General features: G+C 40.7%; 1 protein-coding gene across 11 annotated transcripts in view; it reads right to left on the bottom strand.

Moving 5' to 3' along the window:
- Positions 1–18,550, bottom strand: part of TNRC6C (trinucleotide repeat containing adaptor 6C) — a 149,145-nt gene that overhangs the window by 105,668 nt on the left and 24,927 nt on the right. The window lies entirely within an intron of this gene.

Genomic DNA, 18,550 nt, shown 5'->3' with positions numbered 1-18,550 from the left:
TTAGACTCTCTCTGATTTGAAAGCCTTTCCTCAACTCTGTAGTAATCCTTGGTTGTCTGTTCAGGCACTGAAATACCAATTAGGGGCTTTGTATGTATGGGATGGATTTCCTTCACAGTGGGTTTTGCTTTAGGGATATTAGGTAGGGAACTGGCTGTTTTACTAGTGCAGCCTCAAATGCCAAAACATGTAGTTTCCTCCACCTGATCACCAGGGTGCTTTATCTATAGTATTAGCTACTAGACCCTAACCACCCAGAATTGCTCCACTGCTGAAATTTTAGATGCCACTATCCCGCATTCTGACCATAACTTCCTATTCTTATCACTATTTACACGGCACCTGTTCTTTGTCCTCACTGAATCTTCCCATTTCCTGACTCTTCCTTTTTCTTCTAAGCTATTTTAATCACTTCTTTTCATAGACAGTTTACACCTCAAGCCCATCTCATATGTTCACTAATTCAGTCACTGAAGAACTATACAACTAACATGTGCTATTTATTGTAATAAGCACCAGGGACGAAAAGAAGGATGGAGGGAGGTGGGGACTGATTCATTTAATAAGTATTTTCTGAATAAAAGCTTTGTTTATTTTTGTAAACAGAGATGGCGTTGTACTATGTTGTCCAGGCTAGTCTTGAACTCCTGGCCTCAAGTGATCCTCCCACCTCAGCCTCCCAAAGTGCTGGGATTACAGGTGTGGGCCACCGCACCCAGCCTGAACTGGGATTATAGCAGGGATAGCCTGAACTGGGATTATAGCAGAGAACTTATAAGTGCTCTGGGATTATAGCAGGAAGCAAGATAAGAATACATATACTTTCAAGGATATTTACATAAATACTTTCAAGGATATTTACATAAATGAGTAAAACAAATTATCGCTATTGCAACAGCAACAAGTATAAAATGCAGTGAGAATGTGACAAGATGAACATCTGCATCTGCCTGGGCGCTGGCCTCCTGCAAAGGCTATTTTTCTGTTACAGCTGGGAGCCACATGTCCTGGCTTTAAACGAGATTATGAGCTTCCTCTGTCCTCTGGGCTGTAAGTGCCTTGGTAGGAGGACTCTTTCTCTGTGGCCCTGAGAAGAATCTGTTACCCTTCAGGGCATTTCTGGTACCAATTTCTGGTATATAATCTCAGCTGAAATTTACAGTGGAGAAAATCTGTAAGTTTTCCTTTCAAGGAAAACTTTATTTTTTGATATGATCAAGTAGTATTTAAAAAGTTACTGTCTACCTTGCACAGTGAGATTATAAACTTGGATCTGAAAAGTGTTTTCACCTATTAAAAGAAAAAAAACCAAATGTATCAATTAAATGGAGAGTCAATTTGTATTTTTTCTAAGTTGTAAAATAAATTTGTAAGTCAAGAAGCAAGGAGAATAAGGAAAAGGAATGGCCAGGCTGGGAGAATTTTACTTTTTAATCACAGAATTTTTTCTTTTTAAAATTAAGTTTAAATATATATGATCAACATACATTTGTAAATATAATCTTATCATGCTTTTCCCCCCAGGACGATATTTGCTTTCCTGTTTCTGATATGCTTGGCATCCCTTATCTACTCTTTCTCCCCCTTCCATATCCATGTCAAATATCTCCTCCCCCCATGACCCACGTTAAAACCACCTAGGTTCATATCTTTCTGTTTTTGTCCCTGCTCGTGTAACTGTATAAAAACATATATACTTATACATTTTTACAAAGATTTTATTGGATCACTGTTGGTATAACTGGGATTATGTTATAGAAACTTTTTTGCATCTTGCTTTTCTCATTCAATACTTGCAGGGAAGGAGGATCTCCCTTCTCTCTCCCTCCCCCTACTGAGATGTCCAATCTGTTATTTCTAATGGCTCCATAGATACCATGGTGTGAATGTTATCATATTATTCAGTCATTCTTCCATTCATACATATTCACTTCCTTTCCAGTTTACTGCCACTGCAAAGAACTCCAGCTGTCCTATCCAGCTTTGCTGAAGAGAAGAGCAACCCTTCGATTGGTGTTTCAGCTTATGTTTCAGTAGCAATGGGAATTAGGTAAGGAGGAAATCTGATATGGGCTCAACTGCTGGGCCCAGAGCAAGTCTGAAGGGCCAAATTGGATATAAATTACCTATACCTCATATGGTGAGGCATACTATAGTGGATCCCTCTGTACTGAGTTTTATTAGGAAGAAAACATTTTTTAATAACCTGGGTTTTCCCTTTGTTTCTTTTATTCTCAAATAATTTAGCAATCACAAGATTAGGAGGCTCTGGGTAGCAAAAGGAGCAATACTCGTATTTTGGAGGCAGCTAGGAGGAGGCAGGGGTGAAAAGAAGATTTCCTACAAATGGGCCTCTGTGGGTATCATTTCGGTGTTCCTAGTTAAACTATAGATTTTCCCAGAGAAACAATGATTTATTTTTGTTTCAGAGGTTCTGATGGAGAAAGAGAAATAATGATTCAAAAGGTGAAATTATGTAGGTAGACTGGGAATCCAGCCACCTCATGCAAAACAATCCTGGATGAAAAATGTTACAAATTACCAGTCTTTTTGTTAGTTGATTACTTCCCATATTTGTAAAAGAAGAAAATTCAATAAAGGAGGGCAGGGGCCTGTTTTTGTCTTTGAGGTTTAATTATTAGAAATTGTAAATGTTTCTCATCCTTAGTTTCACCTACAAAGAACACCAGAGCCTATACTCTGAAGTTATGCTGGTTGGACTCCAACATCATGTCATCAAAATATTCACTAATTTGTTGGGGGGGGGAGGCGGGGGGGGCAGAAGGAGAAGGAGAGAGAGTGTGTGTGTTACATGCCACTATTTTGAAACTGACTAATTCAAGTAGAATTTCCTTTCAGTGTTTATGTTAGGAAGGGCTGGTAAAATGTTATCAACAAAATTAAAAAGAGAAGGGGATGGAAATGGTATGCTATGCAGTTGTCATAGAAATAGTTATGGTCTTAACTTATTCAACATGTATTTGACTACCTGCTATGTGCAGGAAGTATTTGCTAGACTTTTGTGGGCAGTATGAGAAGGATAAGACAAAATAGTCTCACCCTTGAGCATAAAATCTAAAAGGAAAGACAAGGTAAAACTTTAATTATATTTAATACTCTATATAGACTATGGAAAGAAACAGAATAGAGAGTATGCTTGAGATTTAGTGTCATAAGGACTGGGTTCTAAAGTGAAATAAAGTCGCTGGTATAGAGAAGGTCCAAAGCCTCTGTAAGCCAGCATATCGGATGGACTGCCTGGAAGAATGCTTAAGTCACTCAGCATGACACCTGGACTTGGGCTGGAAAAGGCGACTCATTGCCAAATGGCTCTGACCAACAGGACCAGAAGTTGCGAAGAAGACCTGTGCTTGACAGACTCTACGGTCTTCTAATTTCCACACTTTTGTATAATCCCTTCCCGTGGAGTATGAGAGAGACCAGTGACTTGCTTTTAGCCATTCAAATATGGCAAAGGTGTATGTTGTCACTCCCTGGCTGTGTTACGTAAGACTCCGACTTTCTAGCAGACTGGCTTTAGAGTCTCCCTCTTCCCCGCTGGCTTTGAAGAAACAAGCTGTCATGAATCCTACTGCTGCAAGGAACGGCATTCAGCCAGCAGCCTGAGGAAGAATGGATACCAATCGCTCCCCAGCAGAGCCTCCAGATGAAAACAGCTCCTGGCCTTGACTGCACAGCTTTGCAGAGGGCCAAGGTGAGTACAGCCTCCTGAACCCACAGAAACCATGCAATGGATGTGTACTGCTTTAAGCCAATACATTTAGTGGTATTTGTTACGCAGCATAGCAAACTAAACCAGGTAGTGATGGAGTCAGGCCTTCTGGGTCTGGGCAAGATGGATTATGCCAGCTACAGCCTCTCTCCTGCCAATTACAACAACAACAACAACAACAAAAACTGGACGAAGTACAATATAAACACAAACACATAGATAATGAAAAGTAACAAAAGTAGGTGGTTTGGGGATAGGAGTTAAAATGTAGGGAAGGCAATCTGTGTGGGGGTGACTTTCTCATTTCCTTCTCTCAAAGCTTTGCCCAGGGAGTGGGCCCCAATCACAGCCATGCTGTAGCAGGCATGGCACTGACACCTACAACCAAGAGAAACCCCATCTTTCTCAGCAGAGGACTAAAAAAAGGAGCACCCGTGAGCTGGACGTATCCCAGGAGAGTCAGGGATCCCAGAAAGAAATCAGCTGGAAAAGGGAATCCTCCAATTCTGTGTACAAACCTTCACCATTCTGGGCTCACCTTTGAGTTATGCATTTATGGGGCAGACCCAAAACAGCAGAACAAAGGCTGTGAGATGTGAACATCCCCCTGTCCCAAGCCTCAGACTAACTGCTACATGTGGGCCAGGCCCAAAGCAGCATAGTGAGAGCCTAGTACTGAGCTGACACTGGAAGCCTTGAACCTACCCAGGCTGATTGCCTGCTAAAACAAAAACAAAACAACAAACCAGCGTTTTCTAGAGGAGTCTGATAGTACTAAGAGTCTATATGACATATTCAAAACATCTAGGATAAAGTCCAAAATATCTCCTTATACAGAGAACCAGACTTTGTGGCCAACTGTCAGGGTGAAAGACAACAGACATCAATGGCCAGATGACCCAAGTTTTGGAATTATCAGACAATGGCTTTAAAGCAGTTATTATAACTATGCTCCAGGAGGCAAATAAAAATACGCCTGAGTAAACAAATAAAAATTTAGGACTAAAAAACTAAAACATCTGAATTTAAAACTTCATTGGATAGGCTCAAGAGAAGAATGGACACGAAAGAGGAAAGAGTATGTGAACTTAACAGAGAAATAAAAATTACTGAATCTGGAAAACAAAGAGACTGAAAAAAATGAACAGAGCCTCAGAGACCTGAGGGATATTACTAAAAGACCCAACATTCATGTACTGGAAGCCCAGAGGTGGAGAAGGAAGATCAGTGAAAAAAAAATATTTGAAGAAATAGTGGTGAAAAACTTCCCATATTTGGTGATACACATATATTTATAAGTCAAAAAGCTCTGTGAATACCAAACAAGATAAACTCAAAGAAAACTATACTTGGATATAACGTATACTAAATGGAAGCAGCCGAACTCAAAAGGCTATGTTGTGTAGGGTCCATTTATATAACAGTCTGGAAAAGGCAAAATTGTAGAAACTGAAAATAGACCAGCAACTGTCGGGGGGAGGAAGGGACTGGCTACAAAGGGGCAGTGCAAGGGAGTTGTTTTGTTGGGCGACAGAATTATTCTGCATCTTCACGTGATGATGGTTATATGGTTGTATGCGTTCGTTAAAACTCACATAACTGTACACCACAGAGTGAATGGTACTACAAGTAAACTTTAAAAAAAAGTGAATAAAAGGAATAACAGAAAACAAAATTTTAAAAAATTATAAATGGTTGTCGGCCGGGCGCAGTGGCTCATGCCTGTAATCCCAGCATTTTGGGAGGCCGAGGTGGGCGGATCACAAGGTCAGGAGATCGAGACCATCCTGGCTAACACGGTGAAACCCCGTCTCTCCTAAAAATACAAAAAGTAGCCGGGCGTGGTGGCGGGTGCCTGTAGTCCCAGCTACTTGGGAGGCTGAGGCAGGAGAATGGCATGAACCCAGGAGTCGGAGCTTGCAGTGAGCCGAGATGGCGCCACTGCACTCCAGCCTGGGCGACAGAGCGAGACTCCGTCTCAAAAAAAAAAAAAAAAAAAAATTATAAATGGTTATGGTGGAAAGGGTTCAGGAGAATGTAGAATCCTTCCCTCATGTCTCCCCTCCACCCTGATTCCTGGCCTGACGAGAAGTGGTTTCAATGAAGTGAAGACAGTATGTGTTGGGGGCATTGAGGAGGGTGCAGGGCTAAAGATAAAGGTCTTTGTTAACCTTTGTTAACCAGAAGACCATGCACCACAAGGCACGGGGGAAAGATCTGGAGAAAAGGATGAGGAAACTTCAGAGCCGCACTGGGATTTGATTACTAGTTAGGAAGAGATGACAGCAGGGACCTATACTTGGGAAGGGCGGTGAAGAATCACAGAGATCGTAAGAGAGGTATGACAAAATCAGCTGGTCTCAGGTATTTCAAAGGAACCCTGATATTATTTTCATTTTAGAGTTAATACAGACTTCAGCCCCAGGATTTAATTCTCAAGACTCACTATCATGGCTAAAATGAAACAAGACAAAGCCCCGCAGCCCAGTATGGAGTTACCGCAGCCTGAACGGACCACGCTTCTTAAGAAACGTATCTCTTGCCTCTCACCTTTTAAACATCTTATGGTGCTTCTTGTCTAGCCACTGACATAGGTATTCCACCTCCTTGTTTCACCAGTGTCTTTCTATATTATCTTCTTCCATTTGGCTTTTTATCACAGAACAAGTAATGCTTCTCATTTTGGTTGGCTGTCTCTGTGAAGTAAGGTTGATGAACTGTCTGTTACTTTGCCACTCAGCTTCCTTTCCTCCTCCCATTGGTATCTGTAATCTGATTTTCCTCTCACCCACAAGCTGTGGACTTTTAGGGCAGTGGCTCCAGGGATGCATTTTGTGTCTGACTAATCGAAGGGCACAGCATCCCCTGGGCCACAGTGCTCAGATTCAGGGATGACACTGGATGTGAACCAAACCGAATCAGAGGGCTGGAGGAAGTTACTGCAACCATCTTTCAACCAGAGAGAGCCAAAAAATGAAGCCAACACCAAAGGGAACTAAGAAATGGAGAGAAAAACTAATTGTCTGTGAGGTATGCCCTTTGAGTCCAGGAATAAGTGGTTTTTGCAGCCTGGTATCTCAGTGCCTTGCCGTCCCCTGACGAAGGGGGGAGCATGAGACTCACAGTAGGCCAATCAAGACACATCTTGGAATAGGAACTCTGAATTGAAGTGGCAGACAGCTGGAGCGGATTCACTGCACTGACTGTGCCCTACAAAACCTGCCATCAGTGCCTGCTACCTGGATTCTCTAGGCTGCACAGGTTGTGTCCTAGTTTTTCAGCTTGTCCTTCAATTTCGTCATCTACCTCACATCCTTCCAAATGTTCCTCATCGTTTCCCCCTTAAATTTGTACAGTTGCTTCCCACTGTCTGTAACCAAGGAATCTTGATAATGCAGTTTATCAACAATCTATTTATTTAAACCTAGGCTTACTCAGTAAGCACTGACTGGCTGCAGCATTATTTGATTACGATTTGTCTTAACTAAGCAGGTTCAGTAAACACTTTTACCACTATAAAAATTACTTTAGTATTGCTATATTAACATGTCCATTACAAATATGGGAGGACTGTTGTTTGTTTTTGAGACAGGGTCTCACTCTTTCTCCTAGGTTAAAGTGCAGTGGTGTGATCATAGCTCACAGCAGCCTCGAACTCCTGGGCTCAAGCAACCCTCCCACCTCAGAATCTTGTGTAGCTGGGACTACAGGCACACATCAGCACGGCTGGCTAGTTTTTGAATTTTTTGTGGAGACAGTGTCTTGCTGTGTTGCCCATGCTAGAAGTATGGGAATTTTAAGTACCATGTTGTGAAAACCTTTTCTTCACTTCTGAGTTTAAAGTCACCTCAGATTAAGTCAGAAAATGACAGTGTAATTTTAATAGCACTCCACTTTCACAGTCAATTATATAATGACACGTGTGTGTGTGTGTGTGTGTGTGTGTACTTTAAATGTGCTAAAATAATAGAAGAAAATCTCCAATCAGTCTCTCATACTAGTCCTTGCTGGTATATCCTGGCCTATGTGTTACAGAGTGGTTATTAATAACGCTTGGGATTTCATTGTTTGCAAGAAATCTTAGGAATATGTATTCTGTAACCACTGATAAGCATATTGCTTTTCCCAAAAAACTTCTAAGGAGTTTGGAGGTGGGGATTTGTTGCCTCTCTGTGCCAAACTCTGCTTTTTGCCTGCTCTGTGAAAATGGATCTGTGACCTTTAACTATTTTTCCTTTGCCAGCTGGCATGATGTTCAGCTTTTTCAGTATAGGGCACTAGAGACATAGCAGGAGAAGAGTTCTGCCCCCTGGCTAGAGGGCTCCCTGGCAGGATTCTGCAGGCACACTCCAGCCATGTCACCACACCTGCACAGACGGTTTTGTAGCACAGTGCCTTTGCTGAGATGCCTTCCCACGAACTGCTTTCAAGTTCCGTCAACACAGTATCACAGTGGCTTCTCTGCCACCCCGTGAGCCATGGCTGTGATCTCTCACTGGATGTTCCACCTCAGGCTGGGGGCAGGGGGTTTCCTCCTTATATCTGCTATTCCTGAATCCTCTAAGGCTTTCTTTATTCTGACTAGCCAATCCCTCATTATTCTAATCCCGTTACAGTTAACAATTCTTGACAGTCACCTTTCCCTGTTCACATAACTGTATGGTTTCTCTCCCTTGGCTGATAGAGGAGCCCATAGAGCTTATTTCAATCCTTTCAATAAACTGGAGACTTTTAAATACTGTCAAACCAATCAATAAATAAAATTCACAGATGTGCCTAAATGAAAAAATTACATCAAAATATAAAGCAACAAGCTGTATTTAATTAATAGCACAAAGACCTGAAATATCAACCTGACAGATGGAGTGAAATAATTATTTTTGCTTGAATTTGGCACTTGCCTGTTTTTTTTTTTTGTTGTTTTAAACTTCATGGTATTTCTGTATTCTGAAACTTGTGGCATATTTGGGCAAGTTTAGAAAAGGTTCTCCTTCATAATTACAAAAAAGAAAGGACAAAGTCCCAGCACCATATAAGCGCTGGTCAGTCACTGAAGTGATGAAACGGACCCTGGGGCAGTTATCAATATGAGAACTATATGAGAACTGACTGCAGATGATCCCCAGGGTGGCTTTCTATTCAAAGGTTTTGCAATTTTGTGAACTAAAAGGACTGTTAACTGTGTGGATTCAGTTTCAGGAGCCATTAAACTAACTTGTGTTCAAAGTTGGATTTTAATTTGGGACAGCAGGTGAGCATACAAGACCTGGGCAGAAATAGTTTGATGACAATCTGCACAAGAGAAAAATCAAATATAAAAAGAGAGGATATCACCATCCACCCAGTCCCTTGATCCAGAAACATCTGTGAAGCCCAGGGTTTGCATGTGAGGATAACAGGAGTTTCAGGGGTTTACATTGGAGTAATAAGCTGATAAAGGACATGAATGTCTGCCTAAATAGTTTTTTTTTTTTTTTTTTTTTTGAGACAGTCTCAATCTGTCACCCAGGCTGGAGTGCAATGGCACAATCTTGACTCACTGCAACCTTCGCCTCCTGGGTTCAAGCGATTCTCCTGCCTCAGCTTCCTGAGTAGCTGGGATTACAGGCATGCACCACAATGCCTGGCTAATTTCTGTATTTTCAATAGAGACAGGGTTTCACCATGTTGGCCAGGTTGGGCTCAAACGCCTGACCTCAGGTGATCTGCCCACCTCAGCCTCCTCAAGTGCTGGAATTACAGGCACAAGACACAGTGCCCAGCCAATAGTTTCTATAATGAAACAAAGTAGAAAAAAAAGTGACTGATTATACTGCTGCAGGAAAAAACCCCCACAGGTACTAAGAAGCTTGTCAATATTTCACACTAAAAATGTGAAATGTAAAAACTTAAATTTCATAAAATGAAGAAAATTTACCTGAAAAATATCAATTAACAGAAAAACATTTTAATTTTCTGTTTTCAAACACACAACAGGTTCAGATGCTGCCCACATCTGGCAAAAGTTTAGACAGAGATCCTAACGGAACTACCTCATAAGAAAAAAAAGTGTTCTAATTAAGTTTAGTCTTTAGTCGTTCATTAAACAAACACAAAGCAGTATACTGATTACTGGAGCAAATTGAGATCACATTTGAGACTGCGAGCTGCATAGTCCCATACTTTGTATACTAACAAGTATTTATTAGTTATAGCTCGTTGTTTCTGTCCCTTAAACAACTTCCTGGAAATTACTATCTTACATTAAAAACTAAAATTCAAAGCATAAAATTGGTATGAACTGTAAATCTATGTTCCTATACCAACCTCAAGAAGCAAATGTTTCCTATTACTCTCATAAAGTCAATGTACTGCTAATTGCCACCTTTTGGCTTTCTGGTTTCTTTTTTTTTTTTTGAGACGGAGTCTCGCTCTGTCGCCCAGGCTGGAGTGCAATGGCACGATCTCGGCTCACTGCAAGCTCTGCCTCCCGGGTTGACGCCATTCTCCTGCCTCAGCCTCTCCGAGCAGCTGGGACTACAGGCGCCCGCCACCACGCCCGGCTAATTTTTTGTATTTTTAGTAGAGACGGGGTTTCATCGTGGTCTCGATCTCCTGACCTCGTGATCCGCCCGCCTCGGCCTCCCAAAGTGCTGGGATTACAAGCGTGAGCCACCGCCCCCGGCCTACTGGTTTCTTTTAAAACAAAAAAAAGTGATAGGGCCGGGCAGGGCTCACGCCTGTAATCCCAGCACTTTGGGAGGCCGAGGCGGGTGGATCACCTGAGGTCAGGAATTCGAGATCAGCCTGGCCATCATGGTAAAACCCCGTCTCTACTAAAAATACAAAAATTAGCTGGGCATGATGGCGGGTGTAATCTCAGCTACTCAGGAAGCTGAGGCAGGAGAATCGCTTGAACCCAGGAGGCAGAGGTTGCAGTAAGCCAAGATCACACCACTGCACTCCAGCCTGGGCAACAGAGTGAGACTCCATCTCAAAAAAATAAAAATAAAGTAAGTGTATAGTTTACCTCCTCCAAGATTTTAATGGAACCACATCTACTAATGGATTAAAACACGTACTCAGAGGTAACCTAAAATTTGTCATATTATTTTACTATTTGACTCAATTTCTCTCTCTGTCCTTTATGGATTCTCATGAACCCTAAGAACATCTACCTGTTCTATAAGGGAAGAAAAAGTTTCCCTAGCATTCAGGTCTAAAAGTAAGTTATTTTAGTGGGTACCTCACACAGGCAACGTAGTCATGCACTAGACAGCTTCTTTTTTGCGCTAGCATGTGTGTGCAAGGGTAGGCTTTACTAAATCATCTTTTGCAGCCTCTTGATAGCCAAAAAACATGATGGGAAAACTCAGGGAATTTGCAAAAAGTCAGCAATTCTCTAGGGGCCAAGGCAACACAGTCCAAGTATGAAAGTTTCCAATGGTTTTGCTTAATCTTAAGATAAAACTTAGAAAATCAAACAATCCTCCATAAATGCCGAGTTCCAACTGCAAAGATACTAGGGCAGCAGACAGTGACAAGTGATAGTCTTTGGAAAAACTAATGGTAGCAAGAGCTGTCATTTACTCAGCACTGGGCTCAGAAAGTCTTTCAAAGAGATGACTTCATTCGCTCCTCAAATCGATCTTGCTGAGATTGGTATCACCTGCATCTTCAAGGAGAGGATCAGAGGATGAAGCTCAGAGGATCTCTGTGTACAGACACAGACAGTAAGTGACAGAGCCACAGAGCTGTCGTCATTCAACTGAGGTCAGACTGAGTTTCAAGCATACACTGCATCCATTATACCACACTGTATCCCTAAAGAGCACATATACTTCATTGTGGTCCAAAAGTGACAGCCGTATGCTTCAAACTTACAATGAACTGATAGTAAGGTTGACCTCATTTTTTGGAAATTGAAGAGCATAATCAAAACAATTTCTTAGATATATATTAGTTAGAGTAAAAGTGAAGATGCTATAACAAAGAGACCCCAAAATACAGCAAGCTCAAGATGTTTCTCCCCTGCAGTCCAGAGAGGCTGGCCAAGCATCCTTGTACCAAGTTTGTTTTATTCACTAGAGGAAGGAAAAGAGGAATTGAAGAGCAAATTATTTCCTTTTTGGTTCATGCCCTGGAAGTTTACGTATTATTTCTGTTCACATTCAAGTGACCAGAACTTGCCCATATCTAGACACAAGGAAGGCTGGGGAAAATGTCTCTAAATGTGCCCATCTAAAACTGCTTTCAAAATGAAGATGGGGGGAGAACGCATTCAGGGGGTTAGTTAACCATCTCTGGAACCAGTAGATGGTCTGCCCACCTCTACACATAGATAAAAAATAATTTTTCTAAAACAAAAGAGATACACATACAAATTTGGGTTTGTGTGTGACTTGAACAAATAATACATAAATGAAGCCCAAGACTCGACTTTACAGGAATATGATGAAAATGATTTTAGCCAGAATTTCTTCAAGGGATCAAGATATCATCAGTTACCTGCTATAGCTACAGAAAAATCCTATTAACACTTCTACAGAATAAAGAGCAACATACCTCCCTGGTAACCCTTACAGAATGAATTTCTTATAAAATACCAACTTTTATACCTAATCTACCTTTGAATATAGGATGCACCATTATTTTATGCATCACTAAGAAACAAAAATGCTGCCAATTATGCCATGATATATATGCCATTGACTGTAAGATGCACGTCAATTTCAGAGATGTTAAAAATGGGAAAAATGTACTTCTTAGAACAAATGAAATACAGCGTGCCCCTGAAGTAACAAATCAAACTGATCGACCCTATGAAATTACTGAGTAAAAACCAATTAGATAATGGAAGACAAATTGTTATAGTTGCTAGTAGGCCATTCTTTATGGTGATAATATAGATAAACATTACATTGGGGCCATACCTACACTTAATGAATTTTTAAAAACTTAATTCTATGGGAAAGACAGACAATTCCCTTCATAATACATTAATTACAGCACACTAATAAGAAGTGCAGGGTGCTATGAGAGCACTTAAGAGGAAGGATTCTGGCTGGTCAGGAGGTCAGAGAAGATTTCCTATGAAAGTGAGCCAAGTTCTGAAGGAGACCTGGTGGCACAGCAGAGGACAACATGCACGAAAGCTCTACGGTGGGAAGACACACAGGATGTTTGAGAAATGGCAAGATGACGGGGGGCCTAAAGGCTGCAGAGCAATGAAAGAAATGGCTACACTCAGTCTGGTGGGGAAGACGTAGGTTAAATTCTTTTGTCTTTATCTTCAGAGCAACAAGAAGCCAATGAAGAATTTTAAGCACGGGAGTAACAATCAGTTATTGATGAGATCATTCTGGCTCCTATGTGGAATAGATTACAAGGTAAGAGTGGACTGGTGGAAACCAATGCATAGGCTATTGCAGTCAATCTAAGAGTTTAGACTTGGTAGTTTAGATCTGGGGATGCAAAGCAGGCTTGAACACTATTTAGAAGATAAAATGAACAGAACTGGGTGATGAATTGGATATGGGCATAAGGGAGAGGGAGACGTCAAGAACAATCCATAGGCTTCTCACCAGTGTGACTAAGTGTATGGTGGTCCGTTCACTAAGATAAACACTGGAGAAGGACACCTAGCATTTGAGATGCTTGAAACATTAAACTGGGGAAGGGAGCTGAATGTAAAATTCCAGAGTTCACAGGAAAGATCCAGACTGGAGAAAAATTTCTGGAGATGTTAATGCAGAATTATAAATCAAAGTGAGGGTTATAGCTGAGATCAGGTAGGAAGGGAGTTTGAGAGTAAACAAGAAAGAGGGCCTGAAATGGGGGCTTAAGGAACAACAGCATTTAAAGATCAGGCCCAAGGGGATGATTCACTCATTCAAACATATGTTCATTATTTGGGCATCATTTATTAATAACTGGCCACAGAATGTGCCAGACTTGATTTTAGGTGTAAGGATATCCACTGACAAGATACGTAAGATCCCTATTATCAAGAGCTTACAGTTAGTGGGTAAACAAATACAAACACAGGTAAATAAAGTAATTTCAGCTTTTCATAAGTAATTTCCTAAGAACTATGAAGAAAATAAAGTTGGTATTGCAACTCAAATTCCACAACTGGCACTGATTAGCAGGTGAAGAGATTTCCCAAATGATGAGTTAACTACTGAGCAAGTCCCAGACAAAGTACAACCTTCCCTGAATGTATATGACAGTTGCTTTCCTGAGTTTCCAGAAACTCAGCATATATTACAACAGCACAAAAAATTCTATGTATGTAAAATAGGTTCTGAGCTTATGTAAATTTTTCACCTACATAATATCCAGAGCGAAATTCAGAAGTCATAACAGATGTACTAACAGTCTTTCTTGCGTGGAAGTAGGTCTAGGCACAGAATACCTAGGATCTCTGGCTCCTACCCACTAAATGCCATTGTACCCAACTTGAATCACATGACATCCCTAAACAAAAGTGCATCCTTCCGAAGGCCTGCCAAGGGGCTGGTCCCTCCCTTCTTCAGAACTGCCACTTTAAGGCAACAAAGTAATATTGTGTTAAGTGACACAAATTCCAAGAAATTCAGATGCTCTGAGGTCTACATACTCATGACTTCTAGTTGTAGATACTCCCACCCCAGGTGAAAATTCAATCTTTCATTCAATACATATTTATTAAGAGTGTACTATATGTGCCACATGATGTTCTAGGTCCCTGCTTTCATGGAGCTTACATTTTAGAAAATGGCAGTAAACACAACTACTTTAAATGAAGATGATCCAGAATGTGGCTCTTACATTTTAAATCTATACACCCTTGCATCTCTCAGGTAAAAGTATTAAAAGTCTCCTTGAATATTAACGTTATTTTCCCCACTAACTATTCTTCATTTCTAGACATATGCACCATAACACAGAATGTAAACATTCTGCACCCAAAGAATGATGTTCAACACTGAAAGAACAACTGCATCGTTTCAAATTCCACTGAAGCAGTTTTAAAATTTGAAAAACTGTTTGAAATACAAATAATAGCCCCTGGTGGTAAAAATGCTAATTATAACCAAACTTTTGTGGACTCTAACTATGCTCAGATAAAAGAAGAGAAAAGCAAAAATGGAAGCTGTGAGTTTTTAACGGGAGGAATCATTAAAGTACAGGAAAATTCTTCTGTGAGAACAGATTCACAGATGGGCAGACGAAGAGAAGAAATTCTGATGCTGGGAAGAAGATGAAATGGAAGAATAAATAGCTGGAAAATGTGTGTGTGTGTGTGTGTGTGTCTGTGTGTGTGTGTGTAAAGAGATAGGGTCTCACTCTGCCACCCAGGCTGGAGTGCAGTGGTGCTATCAGAGTTCACTCGACCTCCTAGGCTCAAGTGACTCTCCCACCTCAGCCTCCTGAGTAGCTGGGACCACAGGCTACACCACACCCAGCTAAGTTCTTTAGTTTTTTAATTTTTTGTAGAGACAAGGTCTCATTTTTTTTTGAGATGGAGTCTCACCCTGTTGCACAGGCTGGTCTCAAACTTCTGGCCTAAAGCAATCCTCCTGCCTTGGCCTCCCAAAGTGCTGGAATTACAGGCATGAGCCACTGTGCCTGGCCATAGCTGATAAATATTTCTAACTGGCACAGTACTGCTGGCACACAGTTGACCACCATCTTAATTTATACTCTTAAAAAATGCTTACTTCAGGCTGGGCACGGTGGCTCATATCTATAATCCCAGCACTTTGAGAAGCCAAGGCGGGCGGATAACTTGAGGTCAGGAGTTCGAGACCAGCCTGACCAACACGGTGAAACCCCGTCTCTACCAAAAATATAAAAATTAGCCAGGCATGGTGGTATGTGCCTGTAATCCCAGCTACTCGGGAGGGTGAAGCAGGAGAATCGCTTGAACTTGGGAGGCAGAGATTGCAGTGAGCTGAGATGGCGCTCGCGCCACTGCACTCCAGCCTGGGCGACAGAGCGAGACTCTGTCTCCAAAAAACAAACAAACAACAAAAACACTCTACAAATATAATTTGTAATGACAACAAAATATTTTGTTGATGGACCATAATTTACTTAATTCCCCCGTTGCTTATTGAGGTGTTTCCATTTGACACTGTTTTATCATTAACCCCCTTTGTTTATATTTGTTCTGTATTGGTGATTATTCCAGTTTGTTCTGTATTTGTGATTGTCTTAGGAGAGATTTCCAGAAACAGACTTCCTAAAACAAAAGGGTATAATTAAGGGTTTCGTTATGAAACTGCTTCCAAAAGCATTTTAATAATCTGTAGTTTTATTAGCTGAATACAAGTGTGCTTATTTCCCAACGCTCTCATAGCACTGAGTATTATAATTCTTAATCTTCGCTAATCTGATAGAAAAAGCATTTCAATGGCCTTAATTTACAATTCTTTGACTATTAATGAACATATTTCCCCGTATTTGTTATCCCACATGAACTCCATTTTCTGTACATTGCCTGTCTATATATCCTGGCCTGTCTCTTCAGTTCTTAGTGGGCTTCTTCATAATAAATTTATTCAGCTTATACATGTTAAATACATTAACCTTTAATCATGTTGCTGTAAACATTTCCCCCAGTTTTTGTCTGCCTTTTGTTTTTGGCATTCACCAAGTTTTAAACGCTAATCAAATTCTACCAAAAATTTTCATGAGATTTTACTTGTATTAATAGGAACTATTCAAATTAGCTATTTTTATTCTCTAGATTTCTTAACATTTTTTCTATTATACAGATGATACTTCATTTAAAGTTTATTTTGGTGTGTGGTAGACACTAGGATCTACCTTCTTTCCTGTAACTAACGGTGCCTGGGAGTCATTTAGTGCACCAGGACTAAATGATCCTTCCTGTCTCTGCTCATTTGTGACAATGGCTCTTCATACATCAAATTCACGTATAACAGATGGGCCTGAAGACCATTCTGCTCCATTAATAACTGCACGCTTCTGCCACAATGACACTATTTAAATTATTCCAGTTTCATAAAATTTTGGTTATCTGCTAACACTAGGTTCCTTTCATTATTTTTTTTAAAGTATTTATTCTTTTACCCTTCCAGATAAAATTTACAATCATATTGTCATGCTCCAAAAGAAAAATATATCTTTTTAAAAAATTAGAATTGCTTTAAACATACAAATTAATTGAACTGAAAGCTCTGTAAGAATTAATTTTCCTATTTGAGAACATCTCTCCATTTATTTTTTTCCCTCTTTCAGTGAAATTGTCATTTCTTCTTCTTTTTTTTTTTTTGAGATGGAGTTTCACTCTTGTTGTCCAGGCTGGAGGGCAATGGCGCGAATCTCGGCTCACCGCAACCTGTCTCCCGGGTTCAAGCGATTCTCCTGCCTCAGCCTCCCAAATGGCTGGGATTACAGGCATGTGCCACCATGCCCGGCTAATTTTGTATTTTTAGTAGAGACAGGGTTTCTCCATGTTGGTCAGGATGGTCTCAAACTCCCGACCTCGGGTGATCTGCCCACCTCAGCCTTCCAAGTGCTGGGATTACAGGTGTGAGCCACCGTGCCCAGCCCATTTCTTCATATTTATTTCCTGTACATGTTAAGCTCATTTCTAGGTATTTTATAATTTTTTAAAAAACTGATTTTTATGTATTAGATCAAATATCCTGTGGATTGCCTGAATGGTTACTGATGGTAAGTATCTAGTCCAGTTACTGACTTATCTATACTGCATCAAATAATTTTTTAGCTTATCATCTTGGGTTTTCTGAGTATACAATCTGTAAATAACAACCATTTTTTCATGGCTTAATTTCTATTTCCTGTTTTGGTAGTCAGAATTCTAAGATTCCTCCTAAGATTCCTGGCCCCTGGGGTACACGTACCTTCCCCTAGTTATTCAATCAAACACGAACGTAGGTACTATTTGCAGAGACTGCAGACGTAATTCAAATCCCAAATCAGCTGACCTTAAGACAGAGAGACTATCCATCCAAGTGGGCCTGATTAACCCTTTAAATTTGGGTTTAGAGGTCAGACAGAGGATGTCAGAAGTTCAAAGTATGAGACAGATTCAACACAGTTGCTGTTTTTTTTTTTTTTTTTTTTTTGAGACGGAGTCTCGCTCTGTCGCCCGGGCTGGAGTGCAGTGGCATGATCTCGGCTCACTGCAACCTCTACCTCTAGGGTTCACGCCATTCTCCTGCCTCAGCCTCCCGAGTAGCTGGGACTACAGGCGCCCGCCACCACACCCGGCTAATTTTTGTGTGTGTGTATTTTCAGTAGAGACGGGATTTCACCGTGTTAGGCAGATGGTCTCAATCTCCTGACCTCATGATCCGCCTGCCTCGGCCTTCCAAAGTGCTGGGATTACAGGCGTGAGCCTTTGGGCCTGGCCTTGTTTCTCTTATTCTATGTTCCTTTTTTCTCTTTTGTCTTTTTTTGGACAGTAAGTGGTTTTTATTATTTCCTTTCTCCTCGATTAGCTTGGTAGCTATAAATTCTCTTTCTATGCTTTTAGTGGTTACTCTAGAGTTAACTTTCCTCAAGTTCTATGAAAGAATTATGTCCTGCAGAAAATATTCTCAGTGACTTTTTTTTTTTCAGTTTTTGCATTCTAAATGCAAAGAAATTAATTCATAATATATAATAGATGCCTTAGCACAGATGTCTTAGTTCTGGCTGCTACTAACAAAAATACCACAGACCGGGTGGCTCACACAAGAAACATGTATTTCTCATAGTTCTAGAGGCTGGGTTCTACAGACCCTCCAAGACCAGGGTGCCATCATGGTCAAGTTCTGGCGAAGACCCTCTTCCTGGCTTGCAGATGGCATTCTTCTT

Source organism: Symphalangus syndactylus, chromosome 14 (assembly GCF_028878055.3).
Source record: "Symphalangus syndactylus isolate Jambi chromosome 14, NHGRI_mSymSyn1-v2.1_pri, whole genome shotgun sequence".
NCBI lineage: Eukaryota > Metazoa > Chordata > Mammalia > Primates > Hylobatidae > Symphalangus > Symphalangus syndactylus.
The sequence above is the reverse complement of the archived record's forward strand: the minus strand, read 5'-3'. Positions and strand labels throughout refer to the sequence as shown.